Here is a 14,821-nt window from a genome sequence, read left to right as displayed (position 1 = left end):
TTAGTTTTATGTTTTACATTTAGATATTTAAACCAATTTGAGTTCATTTCTGTATATCGTTTGGATGGAAGTTCATTTTTTTTTTTTTTGCACCTGGATATTCAATTGTTCCAGCATCATTTTTTAAAAAGACTATCGCTTCTCCACTTAAATCCCTTTGAACCTGAAATTCAGTTGTCCACATCTCTCTACTTCTGAACTTTCTATTCTGTTCCTTTGACCTTTTTGTCTATCTATACACTACTATCACAGTGTCTTGAAAGTGTAACTTCATAGGCCTTGAAATCAGTTACTGTTAGTTCTTCAACTTTGTTCTTTTTCAAAGTTGTTTTAGTTATTCTAAATTTTATTTCCATATGAATTTTAGAAATAGCTTGTAAATTTCTATAGAAAAGCCTACTGGGATTTTGATCTATAAATCAATTTGGGGAGAATTGATGTCTTAACAGTTTTAAATCTTCTGATCCATGAATACATTATATCTCTCCAGTTATTTAGGTCTTCCTTAATTTCCCCCAGCAATATTTTACAGTTTTCAGTGTGCAAGTCTTTTACATCTTTTGTCAGATTTATTCTAAGTATTTTATATGTTTGATTCTATTATAAGTAGTATTTTAAAACTTTGATCTCTGCTTGTTTGTTGAGATAAATTAATCTTTTTGTATGTTGATCTTGTACCCTGCAAACTTGATAAACTCATTTATTAGTTCCAGTAGCATTTTTGTAGATTCTATCAGGTTTTCTACATAATCATGTTATCTGCAAATAAAGATAGTTTTACTTTTTCCTTTCCATTCTGAATATCTCTTTTCTTTTTGTTGCCCTATTGCACTGGCTAGAAGCTTCAGTGCAATGTCAAATAGAAGTAATGAGAGCAGACATCCTTGCCTTTGTCCTCATCCTGGAGAGAAAGTACTTTGTCCTTCACCATTAAATATGATGTTAGGTTTCTTGTCGAAGTCATTTATCAAGTTGAGGAAGTCTCCTTCCATTTCTAGTCTACTGAAGGCTGTTCTTTTCTTTAATTAGAATGGATGTTAGATTTTTTCATTCTTTTCCTGCATCTATTGCAATGATTATGTGATTTTTCTCTTCTTCTCTTTTCTTAATTTTTTATTTATTTTTGGCTGCATTGGGTCTTCATTGCTGCACACAGGCTTTCTCTAGCTGTGTTGAGCAGGGACTACTCTTCGTTGTATTATGCAGGCTTCTCATGCGGTGGCTTCTCTTGTTGCAGAGCACGGGCTCTAGGTGAACAGGCTTCACTAATTGTGCCACGTGGGCTCAGTAGTTGTGGCTCATGGTCTCTAGAGCGCAGGCTCAGTAGTTGTGGTGCACAGGCTTAGTTGGTCTGTGGCATGTGGGATCTTCCCGGACCAAGGCTCAAACCCATGTCCCCTGTACTGGCAGGTGGTGCTTATCCACTGCCCCACCAGAGATGTCCTGATTTTTCTTGTTTAGTGTACTAAGTTGGGTAAATTGATTTTCAAATATTAAACCAACCTTTCTTTCTTGAGATAAACCCCACTTGGTCATGGTGTATCATCTTTTTATATATTTTTGGATTTGATATGCTAAAATTTTGTTAAGAATTTTTGCCTATGTGTTCATGAGAGATATTGGTCTATAGTTTTCTTGTAAAGTCATTGTCTAATCTGGATACAGTGAAAGTTGGCCTTATAAATAAGTTGGAAAGAATTCCCTTCTCTTCAACTTTCTGGAAGAGTTTGTGTAGAATTGGCATTATTTTTTTCCTTAAGTGTTTGGTAGAATTTATCAGTTAAGCCACCTGGACCTGAAGTTTTCTTTGTTGGAAAGTTTTAAACTGCACATCCAGTATCTTTAATATCTTTATTCTTGAATAAACTTTAGTAGTGCATGTGTTTCAAAGAATTTGTCCATTTCATCTTGAACTTATTGGTATAAAGTATTCTATAATATTCTCTTATTATCCTTTTAATATCTATAGGAATTTTCTGTTTTCCATTTTATTTATTTCTACTTTGATCTTTATTGTGTTCTTTCTTCTCTTACTCTGTGATTAATTTGCTCTGGTTTTTCCAGTTTAAGGTGGAAGTTGAGGAAGCTGAGTACAGGGTTAGCAATATCCCACATGTTGACATATTATGTTTTCAGTTTCAGTGAGTTCAAAATAGTTTCTGATTTCGCTTTTGATTTCTTCTTTGACCACAAAGTTACTCAGAAGTTTGTTCTTTAGTTTCCAAATATTTGGAGATTTTTTGGATTTGTTCATTTCTAATTTAATTCCATTGTGGTTGGAGACTTATATTGAATGACTAAAATCCTTTAAAATTTTTTTTAAGTATTTTTTTTTAATTTGTTTTTTTTGCTGTGTTGGGTGTTTGTTGCTTCACATGGACTTTCTCAATTTGTGGCGAGCAGGGGCTAATCTTCGTTGCGGTGCACTGACTTCTCATAAGATGGCTTCTCTTGTTGCAGAGCACAGGCTCTAGGAGCGTGGGCTTCAGTAGTTGTGGCATACAGGCTCTAGAGTGCAGCCTCAGTAGTTGTGGCGTACGGGCTTAGTTTCTCCATGGCATGTGGGATCTTCCCGGACCAGGGATTGAACACATGTCCCCTGCACTGGCAGGAAGATTCTTAACCACTGAACCACCAGGGAAGTCCCAATTCCAGTATTCTTAATCTTCTGTGTAGATCCATATTCCAGTCTGGTGTCATTTTCCTTCTGCTTAAAAATACTTCTTTTAACATTTCTTATAGTGAAAGTCTACTAGTAATGAATTCTTTCAGCTTTTGTATATCTGAGATAGTCTTCATTTTGCTTTTGTTTGGGCACATCTGGGTATAGAATTCTAGCTGTATAGAATTCAATTCACTACTTGAAAGATGTTATTCCACTGAGTTCTCCTTTACATTGTTTCCAACAAGAATTCTGCTGTCATTGTTATCTTTGTTCCTCTGTATGTAGTGTACAGTTTTCTCGTCTGGCTGCTTTTATATATTTCTCTTTATTGCTGGTTTTGAGCAATTTGATTATTTTTTGTGCCTTGGTGTAGTTTTGTCCATGTTTCTTATGCTTAAAGTTCATTGATCTTCTTGACTTTGTGGGTTTATAGTGTTTACCAATTTCGAAAAGTGTTGGCTATTATTTCTTCACAATTTTGTATTTCTCCTCTCCTTCATGGACTCTAAGTACCCATATATTAGGTCACTTGAAGTTGTTGCACAACTCACTGAGGCCCTATTCATTTTTGTTGTTGTTTTGTTTTGTGACTCTTTTTGTTTCGTTTTGGATAGTTTCTATTAGTATGCCTTAATGTTCACTGACCCTTTCTTCTGCAGTGTCTAATCTGCCATTAGCCTCGTTCAATGTCTTTTTCATTTAGACATTGTTTTTAATCTCTAGAAGCGCAATTTGGGTCTGTTTTACATTTTCCATGCCTGTACTTAACATTTTCAGTGTTTAGTCTGGGTTTTTTAAAATATGAAATACAGTTGTAATAACTTTTCTTCATGTATAATAACTTTTTAAATGTTCTTTTCTGCCAATTCTAACGTTTGTATGGATTATGGGTTAGTTTTGATTGATTGCCTTTTCTCCTCAGTATGGGTCATATTTTCCTACTTCTTTGCATGCTTCGCAATTTTTCGTATGATCCCAGATGTTGTGAGTTTTAGTTTATTGTGTGCTATATATATATATATATATATATATATATATATATATATATGTATATTCCTGTAAAATGCTTGTGCTTTGTGTTGGGTGAAATTAAGTTACTCAGAACCATTTTATTGTTTTAGGTCTAGCGCTTAAGATTCGTTGGGTAGGAGTCCAAGTAGCCTTGAGTCTGGAGCTCATTATTTGCAACTATGGAGACAAGTCCTTTCTGAGTATCATGAGGTTTTGCAGTCTGACTTGTAGGAACAGGTACTATTCGTACAACCCTGTGTGATATCCAGTTATTCTTATTATTAATCCTTTCATGTGGTTCCTTTCCTGGCATCAAGGAATTCCTCACACAAATGTACTGACCAATATTTTGTTGAATTCTCAAGAGACCCCCCTGCATATCTCCAGAGTTCATTGTCTGTGCACTTCTTTTCTCTCTAACACTCTGCTTTGTGAACTCTAGTTACCTTGGTTTTCCCAGACTCTCAGCTCCATTTCCTCAGTCAGGGAGTCCACCAGTCTCTGCCTGGACTTCTCTTCCCTGTACCATGACCTGGAAACTCTCTCCGAGAAGTAACTTAGGGCAATTAGAGGGATCACTTCATTTATTTCCTGTCTCCTGTGGATCACTGAACTTTATTGCCTGAGGTCCAGTTTCTTGAAAACTGTTGTTTCATATGTCCTGTCTGATGTTTTCATTGTTACAGGTGGGAGGTTAAATTGGTCCTTGTTACTAAACCTTGGCCAGAAGCCAATAACCTATTTTAAGTCTGTTTTGTTTTGATACAGGGTCCAGTTAAAGATTAGGCGTTGCATGTCATGTCTTTGTTTCCTTTAATCTAGAATATTTCCCTACTATTTTTTTTTTGGTCGTTTATGACATTGGCAATTTTGAAGAGTCTAAGCCAGTTGTCTTGTAAATTGCCCCACACTCTGGATCTGTGTGTTTCCTCATTAGATTCAAAGTAAACATTTTGGGGAAGAATACTATATAGGTGATGTATTCTTCATACCTCATCACTTCAGGTGGCCCAGTGCTAAGTTTGATCACTTGATTAAGGTGGTATCTTCCATATCTCTCCATGGTAAAGTTATTTTTCCCCTTGGTAATTGATAAATAATATGTGGGGTGATACTTTGGGATCAGTGAAGATCCTACTTTCAAACAACTCTTCACCCAACTGTGCATCAATGATAATCCTTGTCTGAATCGATTATTACATCGATAGCTGCAAAATGACACTTTCCTAATTCTATCATTCCTTTTGCATTTATTTTCTGACATTATTCTATAAAGAAGAACTCCCCCACTTTTCATTGTCAGTATCATTATGAACTCATTTGCTTTTCTTAAAATTAAATATGTTATAACTTATTATAATGATAATATTATTCTTTGGAATGTTCTTTTTGTCCAGATTTGGCCAATGCGATCTCTGTTATTGTTTAACCACATGATGCTTTTTTATTACAAGAATAATTTCTAATATATTACTACTCACAAATAGGAACTGAGAAAGGGACTCCAGAAGGTGTGCTCTTATTCAGACTCTTCTTAGAAATCTGCCTTCTTCCTGTGTACTCTCAACCCCAAGTGAGGCTTTTGTGTTGGAAGAAGATATTTCTGAATTAAACTACAGATCAATGTCACCCAATACTAATCCCTATTCCCTTTTTTCTAGGCATACCATACCTACTGTCATCCTAATCCTTCTGTTGTGCACCTGTCTTCTCCTCTAGATTTATTTACAACAGACAAGAGCAGCAGTTGGCCAACCGGCCCCTATCCAGTTCTCCAGTCCATATGCCCCAAGAACTCCTTTTTGCACTGGTCTGTGGTGGCTTTGGCCTACCTCTTCTACCTACTCAAGTAACTCTTTTACCACGAATTTAATTACCTGTGTTTCCATTTATAGGGTCTTACCTAGCCATATGGCCTGCCACCTCTGCCAATTTAAAAATACTGTTGAGGTTGTCCTAAGACAGTCAAGCTGCGTTGTGACAGTGAATGCCTGACAGACGTCACACGTTGAGGTAAGTTCCAATTGTGGGATAATAAATTTTTAAATTTTAATTTAATTTTTAAATAATTTTTATTTTTAATCAATGATGATAAATTGTAATATTAATGATGTAATTTCATTATTTTAATTCATTCATTCAGAGTTCCAGCTCCCTAAGTTTCTAAGAACTACCCCCTTGCTAAAAATCAGATTCTTGGTTATATTATTAAGCTAATAATAGCTCATGTGCATAGTTAACTTAATAATGTAACTGATCCGCATATGTAAAGGAACAAGAGAAAGAATGGAAGGGGGAAGGGAATTAACATTAATGGCCACATATCCTATGCTGTGCTCTCTGCAAATGAGAACTTATTAAAATAGTGCATCACAGTTTGTAAACCGATTTTATATACATTCGGTCTCAAGTACCCTTTGTCTTATAGGATGGATGTTAATATATTTTTGTTTATTTTGTTTGTTTCTGCAATTGTATAAAGAGTACAAGTGATGCTGTTTTATATCCTATTTGGAGCCTGAGAGTTTCTGATTCCATAACCAGAAGCTTCCACCTAGCCCTTCTAATGGATGGGAGAGCTAGTTTATTCTTAGACTGTCCAGCTCTGAACTTGCTCTGAATCTCAAGCTTTTCTATCCACAAAACACTCAGGGGCTTTCAAGTATTTTTCTATATATTAGATTTATTGGCACTAACTTGATTACTTCCAAAATGTGCTTTCATGCCCAGGTAGCTTCAATACAGGTCTCTTTCAATGATCTAGAGCACATAATATATAATAACACTTTGCTACATCAATAAAGAAAATATTGCTGATTTTTCAACACATTATATATATATATATATATATATTTTTTGGCCGTGCCACACTGCTTGTGGGATATTAGGTACCTAACCCGGGAATGAACCCGGGCCACAGCAGGATAATTGCCGGGTCCTAACCACTAGAGCACCAGGGAACTCCCTCAAACAATTTTTTTTTTTTTTTAAAGGATTTTCTTATTTATTTATTTATTTATTTATTTTTTTGTCTGTGTTGGGTCTTCGGTTCGTGCGAGGGCTTTCTCCAGTTGCGGCAAGCGGGGGCCACTCTTCATCGCGGTGCGGGGACCGCTCTTCATCGCGGTGCACAGGCCTTTCTCTATCGTGGCCCCTCCCGTCGCGGGGCACAGGCTCCAGACGCGCAGGCTCAGCAATTGTGGCTCACGGGCCCAGCTGCTCCGTGGCATGTGGGATCTTCCCAGACCAGGGCTCGAACCCGTGTCCCCTGCATCAGCAGGCAGATTCTCAACCACTGCGCCACCAGGGAAGCCCAACAATTTTTTTACTAATTATATTACTCCCTTCTCGCCCAGAAGTCGGCAGAAAAGGCATTTTTAGTCTCCTTTTACAGGTGAGGAAAATCAAGATCAGAGGTGTTAAGTGCTATGACCCTAGTGGCCCGATCTCCTGTCCCCAGTTTGGGGCTCTCTGCAAGCCCATGCTCCTCCTTTCTCATGACCCTTCCTTCCTCCTTTGACCCTTACCAAAAATACTTTTAATCCTTTTGGAAGAGAAGCCCAGCTACACAATGGTACACATTAGCTTCACACAGTCAAAAGCTTTGGATGGTTCCCCAAGTAAAGCTAGAAATATTAGAAGTGAAATGAAATGAGAGCAAAGTAGCCATCTGAGAGAAGTTGCTTTCTCCCTTCTGTATGTTAGGACCTCAAGTATTATTCCATTGATTTGTTGAACATTCCACATTGGCATACAATCTGGCAAATCTCTTAACTTATAGCTGAGATCCCTACCCAAATTTTAGCAAAGAGCCAGGGCGGACATAGTGTTTTTTTCTGTATAGAGCCTTCTGTTATGGCAGCTGGGATATATGGAAGCAGGGACTGAGCAATGGACTCGGTGGGTGGCTGGAGAAGGACATGTCCATATGACCACCTGTTAGTGACGGTTGTTGTCATGGTCATCTGTAATAATAGCAAGACTGCAAGCACACTGAAAAGGTGGAGAGAGGAAGCCTCACACTCCTCTGCCTCTGAGGCAGGACAGGATGGGGTATGTGAATGTGATGAGTCACAGTATATCTGCAGAGAATCCAGCTGAGTAGGGGAGTATTTGTCTTCCAGCCTTGGCTTTTCCTGAGTAGTGGCCCCTGGGAACCAGTGGAGTAATCCTGAATATAGTTACTATATTTCATGCTACAGAATTTTCTGAGTAGATAGCCACTTTTTCAAGAGATATCTTTTTCACATTTTGTTGTTGCCAGTCATAGGCTTAAGTGTGGGGTTTTTTTTCTCCTGAGTGGCACTCAAACGTTGACTGATTCCTAATTTATTTGGCTATGGACTGACAAAAAGCTGTCCAATCAGTGTTCAATTATCAAAAAGTGTCTCCTCTTTTTTGACAGATGAAGAAACATCGCTAGGGAATGCAGAAGGATCGTTGATGAAGGTGTTACAAGCACAGAAGGAGAACAACAGCCCTGAGCTGACTATTGAGTCAGAGAGGGCATTCTCAGATAAAAGTGCTGTCAGCTTGTCAGGCTTCATGAATGAGCAGCTGGACTTTAATAATAAAAGTGATATTATCAGGGCACGAAATTACATACTGCCTTATATCTCAGCGGGAAATCTAGGAGATGTGGAATCAACATTATTACCATTCCTTCAACTTCTTTTTTCAAATACACAAGATGGAGATATGCCGCTGGGCCTTTTGAAAAACAATACAAGGAGCCCTTCTGTTAAACCTGTATGCAACAATTTAACTAATAAAAATAAAGTGACGAAACTCCATTTTCTGGAAAATTTGTTAGATGCAGAAACTCAAGAAAAAATGGATGAGGTGAAAAAGGAAGAAAAACCTGCCACGCGTACGCGTTCCAACCTTTTAAGTGCCATGTATAAACGCTACATCTTTCAAAAGAAGTTGGAAACTGCCCAACCACGGAAAGGCAGCCTAGCAAAGACTGAGAGTACAGAGGAAAAGCTGCTGAGAGTGAACAGGGTCCTCAAGGGCCCGAGGGGCCTACAGAAAATGCACCTCAAAGCAGTGGGAGATGAGCGCGTCAGGAGGAAACAGAATGCCCAGCCATCTGTGGCGAGCACTGCCGAAGAAAGAAGGCTCAGGAGGCCATCCCCAAGAAAGCTGAAACAGCTTCTCATGGTGCAGAGGCCCAGGAAGCTGGTGGGAAAGTCCTCCAATGCAGAGTCTTCATTCATAAAGGAACACAAGGCAGCAGGTTCCTCTACCCTGAAACAGTACTTCAAGGGCAGGCCTTCTGCCTCCATCCCTCCAAAATCCCCACCTGAGGTTAAAAGCAAATCAAAAGAATTATCCAACACTAAACTTGTTTTAGAGGATGCGAATGCTAGAGTTAGAAATAGTAAGGATTTTGAACTAATCTCACATTCTGGGAAAAAATACATCTTCCATAAAATTACGACTCATCGGGTCCACAGAAAACCCAAAGTCAAAAGGAGTCAAAAGTTTAGAAAGAAAAGTTCACCCAATAGAATGATGCTTGCAAGCCCTCCGTTCTCTGTAGTGAGGAGTCTCATAAATTCCCCTCTGCGAGAGGCTGTTTCATCTTCAGGAGAAGAGACTTCTCAGGAAAATCCCTTTCCAGAATTATTTTCTCTTTCAGACCAATCTACAGAAAACACTACTTCAGAAAACAATACAGCACAAAATGTTTCTGAAGAAATTATTTCTACAGGAATTCTACTCTGCCAGGAGGAACCGGCCCTGGAAACACTACCCATAGGAACGTCTCCACTGCACATTCTACTGTTGCTGCCGACAACAGTATGCCAAGTGTTCAACACACCAACGAAACACAATGGGAGTACCACAACACGGGCACTGAATTATCCTCTAAGCCCACAGGCTTCACTTTCCCAGGGCTCACATCCCTGGGTGATCAAGTTGAAACTCAGCTAAAGCAGCAGCTATGGTCCCTCATCCCCAACAATGACGTGCAAAGGCTCATTTCTCATTTTATCCAGACTTTGAAAATAGACTGCTCGGAGACCCACGTGCAGCTGGCCTGTGCCAACCTCATCTCTAGAACAGGCCTCCTGATGAAGCTTCTCAGCAAGCAGCAAGAAGTAAAGGTGTCCAAAGCGGAATGGGATACGGACCAGTGGAAAAGTGACAACTCTATCAGTGAGAGCACAGAAGCCCAGAGTGAGCAGAAAGAGCAGGAGTCAAGTGAGGTGAGGAGAACCCCTGAAACATGGGACCTGGACTTTTACTCAGTTTAGGACATGCCGTGAACGTGCTCAAGCAGGAATACCACAGGCTCCTCGTCTGTATCTTATCTTCAGCCATGACACTGGCTAAGACAGTGATCTCCCACTTGGCTCATTTAGAGAGTGTGCCACTCTTCCTAGGGTAGACGAGAAAAGGACATAACACAAGACAAATAAATTGTAGATAAATAAATTGTGGAAGAAAATGCTAATGATAAGATAAATAACATTAAATTTAGCTTGTTCTTATAGAAGCCACTCGCCTGAAAGGATTGGGTTTTATAGTAGTTTAAGAATAGTTAGCTATTGTTTAGAATAAGTTTAAGAATAGTTAGCTTTCATCCCTTCTATCTCCTTGTTTTTAAAAAATTGTTATTTATTTTTTTAGCTCCCAAAAGAACTTCCAGTATATGGCTATAACAACAAACTCATCTTGGCAATATCTGTAACTGTAGTAGTGACGATTTTGGTTACAATTCTCTGTCTCATTGAGGTAAGGACAATAATTCATTCAGATTCAGAACCCACAAACAGAGAATCAAAGCCACCTTTCCACCTACTACTACTTGATTCCTCTCTTTAGTCATGAGGACTGAGATACACTTTGTTCTTTTACTGAAAAGTATATTCCCAGGATTTTTTTTTCTTTTTTCTTTTTTAGTTGTGTTGGGTCTTCATTGCGGTGCACGGGCTTCTCATTGCGGTGGCTTCTCTTGTTGTGGAGTACGGGGTCTAGGCGCGTGGGCTCAGGAGTTGTGGCGCACGGACTTAGTTGCACTGCAGCATGTGGGACCTTCCGAGACCAGGAATCGAACCTGTTTCCCCTGCACTGGCAGGAAGATTCTTAACCACTGAGCCACCAGGGAAGTCCCAGTTCCAGGATTGTTAGTCTTTTGTGTAGATCCATATTCCAATCTGGTGTCATTTTCCTTCTGCTTAAAAATACTTCTTTTAACATTTCTTATAGTGAAAGTCTACTAGTAATGAATTCTTTCACCTTTTTATGTCTGAGATAGTCTTCATTTTGCTTTAGTTTTGACAGATCTGGGTATAGAATTCTAGCTTGATAGAATTCAATTCACTGCTTTAAAGATGGTATTCCACTGAGTACTCCTTTACATTGTTTCCAACAAGAATTCTGCTGTCATTGTTATCTTTGTTCCTCTGTATGTAGTGTATAGTTTTTTCCTCTGGCTGCTTTTAAATTTTTCTCTTTATTGCTGGTTTTGAGCAATTTGATTATTTTTTGTGCCTTGGAGTAGTTTTGTCCATGTTTCTTATGCTTAAAGTTCATTGATCTTCTTGACTGTGGGTTTATAGTGTTTACCAATTGGGAAAAGTGTTGGCTGTTATTTCTTCACAATTTTGTATTTCTCCTCTCCTTCATGGATTCTAAGTACCCATGTATTAGGACACTTGAAGTTGTTGCACAACTCACTGATGCTGTATTCATTTTTGTTGTCGTTTTATTTTGTTACTCTTTTTTTTTTTTGTTTTGGCTGCATTGGGTCTTTGTTTCTGTGCGAGGGCTTCCTCTAGTTGCGGCAAGCGGGGGCCACTCTTCATCGCGGTGCGCGGGCCTCTCACTATCGTGGCCTCTCTTGTTGCAGAGCACAGACTCCAGACGCGCAGGCTCAGTAGTTGTGGCTCACGGGCCTAGTTGCTCCACGGCATGTGGGATCTTCCCAGACCAGGGCTCGAACCCGTGTCCCCTGCATTGATAGGCAGATTCTCAACCACTGCGCCACCACGGAAGCCCCTCTTTTGTTACCCTTTTTGTTTCATTTTGGATCGTTTCTATTACTAAGCCTTAATGTTCACTGACCGTTTTTTCTGCAGTGTCTAATCTGCCATTAACCTCCTTCAATGTCTTTTTCATTTAAACATTGTTTTTAATCTCTAGAAGCGCAATTTGGGTCTGTTTTACATTTTCCATGCCTGTACTTAACATTTTCAGTGTTTAGTCTGGGTTTCTTAACATATGAAATACAGTTGTAATAACTTTTCTTCAAGTATAATAACTTTTTAAATGTTCTTTTCTGCCAATTCTAACATCTGTATGGACTATGGGTTAGTTTTGATTGATTGCCTTTTCTCCTCAGTATGGGTCATATTTTCCTACTTCTTTGCATGCTTGGCAATTTTTCATATGATCCTAAATATTGTGAGTTTTAGTTTACTGTGTGCTATATATATATATATATATATATATATATATATATTCCTGTAAAATCCTTGGGCTTTGTTTTGGGTGAAATTAAGTTACTCAGAACCATTTTATTCTTTTAGGTCTAGTGTTTAACATTCGTTGAGTATGAGTCCAAGTAGCCTTGAGTCTGGAGCTCATTATTTGCAACTATGGAGACAAGTCCTTTCTGAGTATCATGAGGTTTTGCAGTCTGACTTGTAGGAACAGGTACTATTCGTACAACCCTGTGTGATATCCAGTTATTCTTATTATTAATCCTTTCATGTGGTTCCTTTCCTGGCATCAAGGAATTCCTCACACAAATGTACTGACCAATACTTTGTTGAATTCTCAAGAGATCCCTCTGCATATCTCCAGAGTTCTTTGTCTGTGCACTTCTTTTCTCTCTGATACTCTGCTTTGTGAACTCTAGTTACCTTGGTTTTCCCAGACTCTCAGCTCCATTTCCTCAGTCAGGGAGTCCACCAGTCTCTGCCTGGACTTCTCTTCCCTGTACCATGACCTGGAAACTCTCTCCGAGAAGTAACTTAGGGCAATTAGAGGGATCACTTCATTTATTTCCCATCTCCTGGAGATCACTGAATTTTACTGCCTGAAATCCAGGTTCTTGAAAACTGTTGTTTCATATGTCGTGTCTGATTTTTTTATTGTTTCAGGTGGGAGGATAAATTGGTCCTTGTTACTTCATCTCGGCCAGAAGCCAATAACCTATTTTAAGTCTGTTTTGTTTTGATACAGGGTCCAGTTAAAGATTAGGCATTGCATGTCATGGCTTTGTTTCCTTTAATCTAGAATATTTCCCTACTATTTTTTTTCTGATCTTTTATGACATTGGCATTTTTGAAGAGTCTAAGCCAGTTGTCTTGTAAATTGCCCCACAATCTGGATTTGTCTGTTTCCTCATTAGATTCAAAGTAAACATTTTGGGGAAGAATACTATATAGGTGATGTATTCTTCATACTTCATCACTTCAGGTGGCCCAGTGTTAAGTTTGATCACTTGACTAAGGTGGTATCTTCCGTATCTCTCCATGGTAAAGTTATTTTTCCCCTTGGTAATTGATAAATAATATGTGGGGTGATACTTTGGGATCAGTGAAGATCCTACTTTCAAACAACTCTTCACCCAACTGTGCATCAATGATAATCCTTGTCTGAATCGATTATTACATCGATAGCTGCAAAATGACACTTTCCTAATTCTATCATTCCTTTTGCATTTATTTTCTGACATTATTCTATAAAGAAGAGCTCTCCCACTTTTCATTGTCAGTATCATTATGAACTCATTTGCTTTTCTTAAAATTAAATATGTTATAACTTATTATAATGATAATATTATTCTTTGGAATGTTCCTTTTGTCCAGATTTGGCCAATGCGATCTCTGTTATTGTTTAACCACACGATGCTTTTTTATTACAAGAATAATTTCTAATATATTACTACTCACAAATAGGAACTGAGAAAGGGACTCCAGAAGGTGTGCTCTTATTCAGACTCTTCTTAGAAATCTGCCTTCTTCCTGTGTACTCTCAACCCCAAGTGAGGCTTTTGTGTTGGAAGAAGATATTTCTGAATTAAACTACAGATCAATGTCACCCAATACTAATCCCTATTCCCTTTTTTCTAGGCATACCATACCTACTGTCATCCTAATCCTTCTGTTGTGCACCTGTCTTCTCCTCTAGATTTATTTACAACAGACAAGAGCAGCAGTTGGCCAACCGGCCCCTATCCAGTTCTCCAGTCCATATGCCCCAAGAACTCCTTTTTGCACTGGTCTGTGGTGGCTTTGGCCTACCTCTTCTACCTACTCAAGTAACTCTTTTACCACGAATTTAATTACCTGTGTTTTCATTTATAGGGGCTTACCTAGCCATATGGCCTGCTGCCTCTGCCCATTTAAAAATAATATTGAGGTTGTGTGTAAGACAGTCAAGCTGCGTTGTGACAGTGAATGCCTGACAGATGTTACATGTTGTGGTGAGTCTCAATTGCGGGATAATAAATTTTTAATTTTTAATTTAATTTTTAAATAATTTTTATTTTTAATCAATGATGATAAATTTTAAAGTTAATGATATAATTGCATTATTTTAATTTATTCATTCAGAGTTCCAGCTCCCTAAGTTTCTAGGAACTACCCCCTTGCTAAAAATCAGATTCTTGGTTACATTATTAAGCTAATAAGAGCTCAGGTACACAGTTAGCTTAATAATGTAACAGATCCGCATACATAAAGGAACAAGAGAAAGGAATGTAAGGAGGAAGGGAATTAACATTAATGGCCATATAGCCTATGCTGTGCTCTCTGCAAATGAGAACTTATTCATATAGTGCACCACAATTTCTTAACTGATTTTATATACATTAGGTCTCAAGTACCCTTTGTCTTATAGGACAGGTGTAAATTTATTTTTGTTTATTTTGTTTGTTTCTGCAACTTTATAAAGAGTACAAGTGATGCTGTTTTATGTCCTATTTGGAGCCTGAGAGTTTCTGGTTCCATAACTAGAAGCTTCCACCTAGACCTTCTAATGTCTGGGAGAGCTAGTTTATTCTTCCACTGTCCAGCTCTGAACTTGCTGTGAATCTCAAGCTTTTCTATCCACAAAACATTTAGGGCTTTCAACTATTTTTCTATATATTAGATTTATTGGCACTAACTTGATGACTTTGAAAAT

At 38.4% G+C, this 14,821-nt stretch overlaps 1 pseudogene; it reads left to right on the top strand.

Moving 5' to 3' along the window:
- LOC103016731 (leucine-rich repeat-containing protein 37A3-like) overlaps positions 1-14,821 on the top strand; it is a 74,351-nt pseudogene that overhangs the window by 49,088 nt on the left and 10,442 nt on the right.

The sequence above is a fragment of the Balaenoptera acutorostrata genome, chromosome 20, assembly GCF_949987535.1.
Source record: "Balaenoptera acutorostrata chromosome 20, mBalAcu1.1, whole genome shotgun sequence".
Taxonomy (NCBI): domain Eukaryota; kingdom Metazoa; phylum Chordata; class Mammalia; order Artiodactyla; family Balaenopteridae; genus Balaenoptera; species Balaenoptera acutorostrata.
Note: the sequence above shows the minus strand (reverse complement) of the source record. Positions and strands in the feature narration are given on the sequence as shown.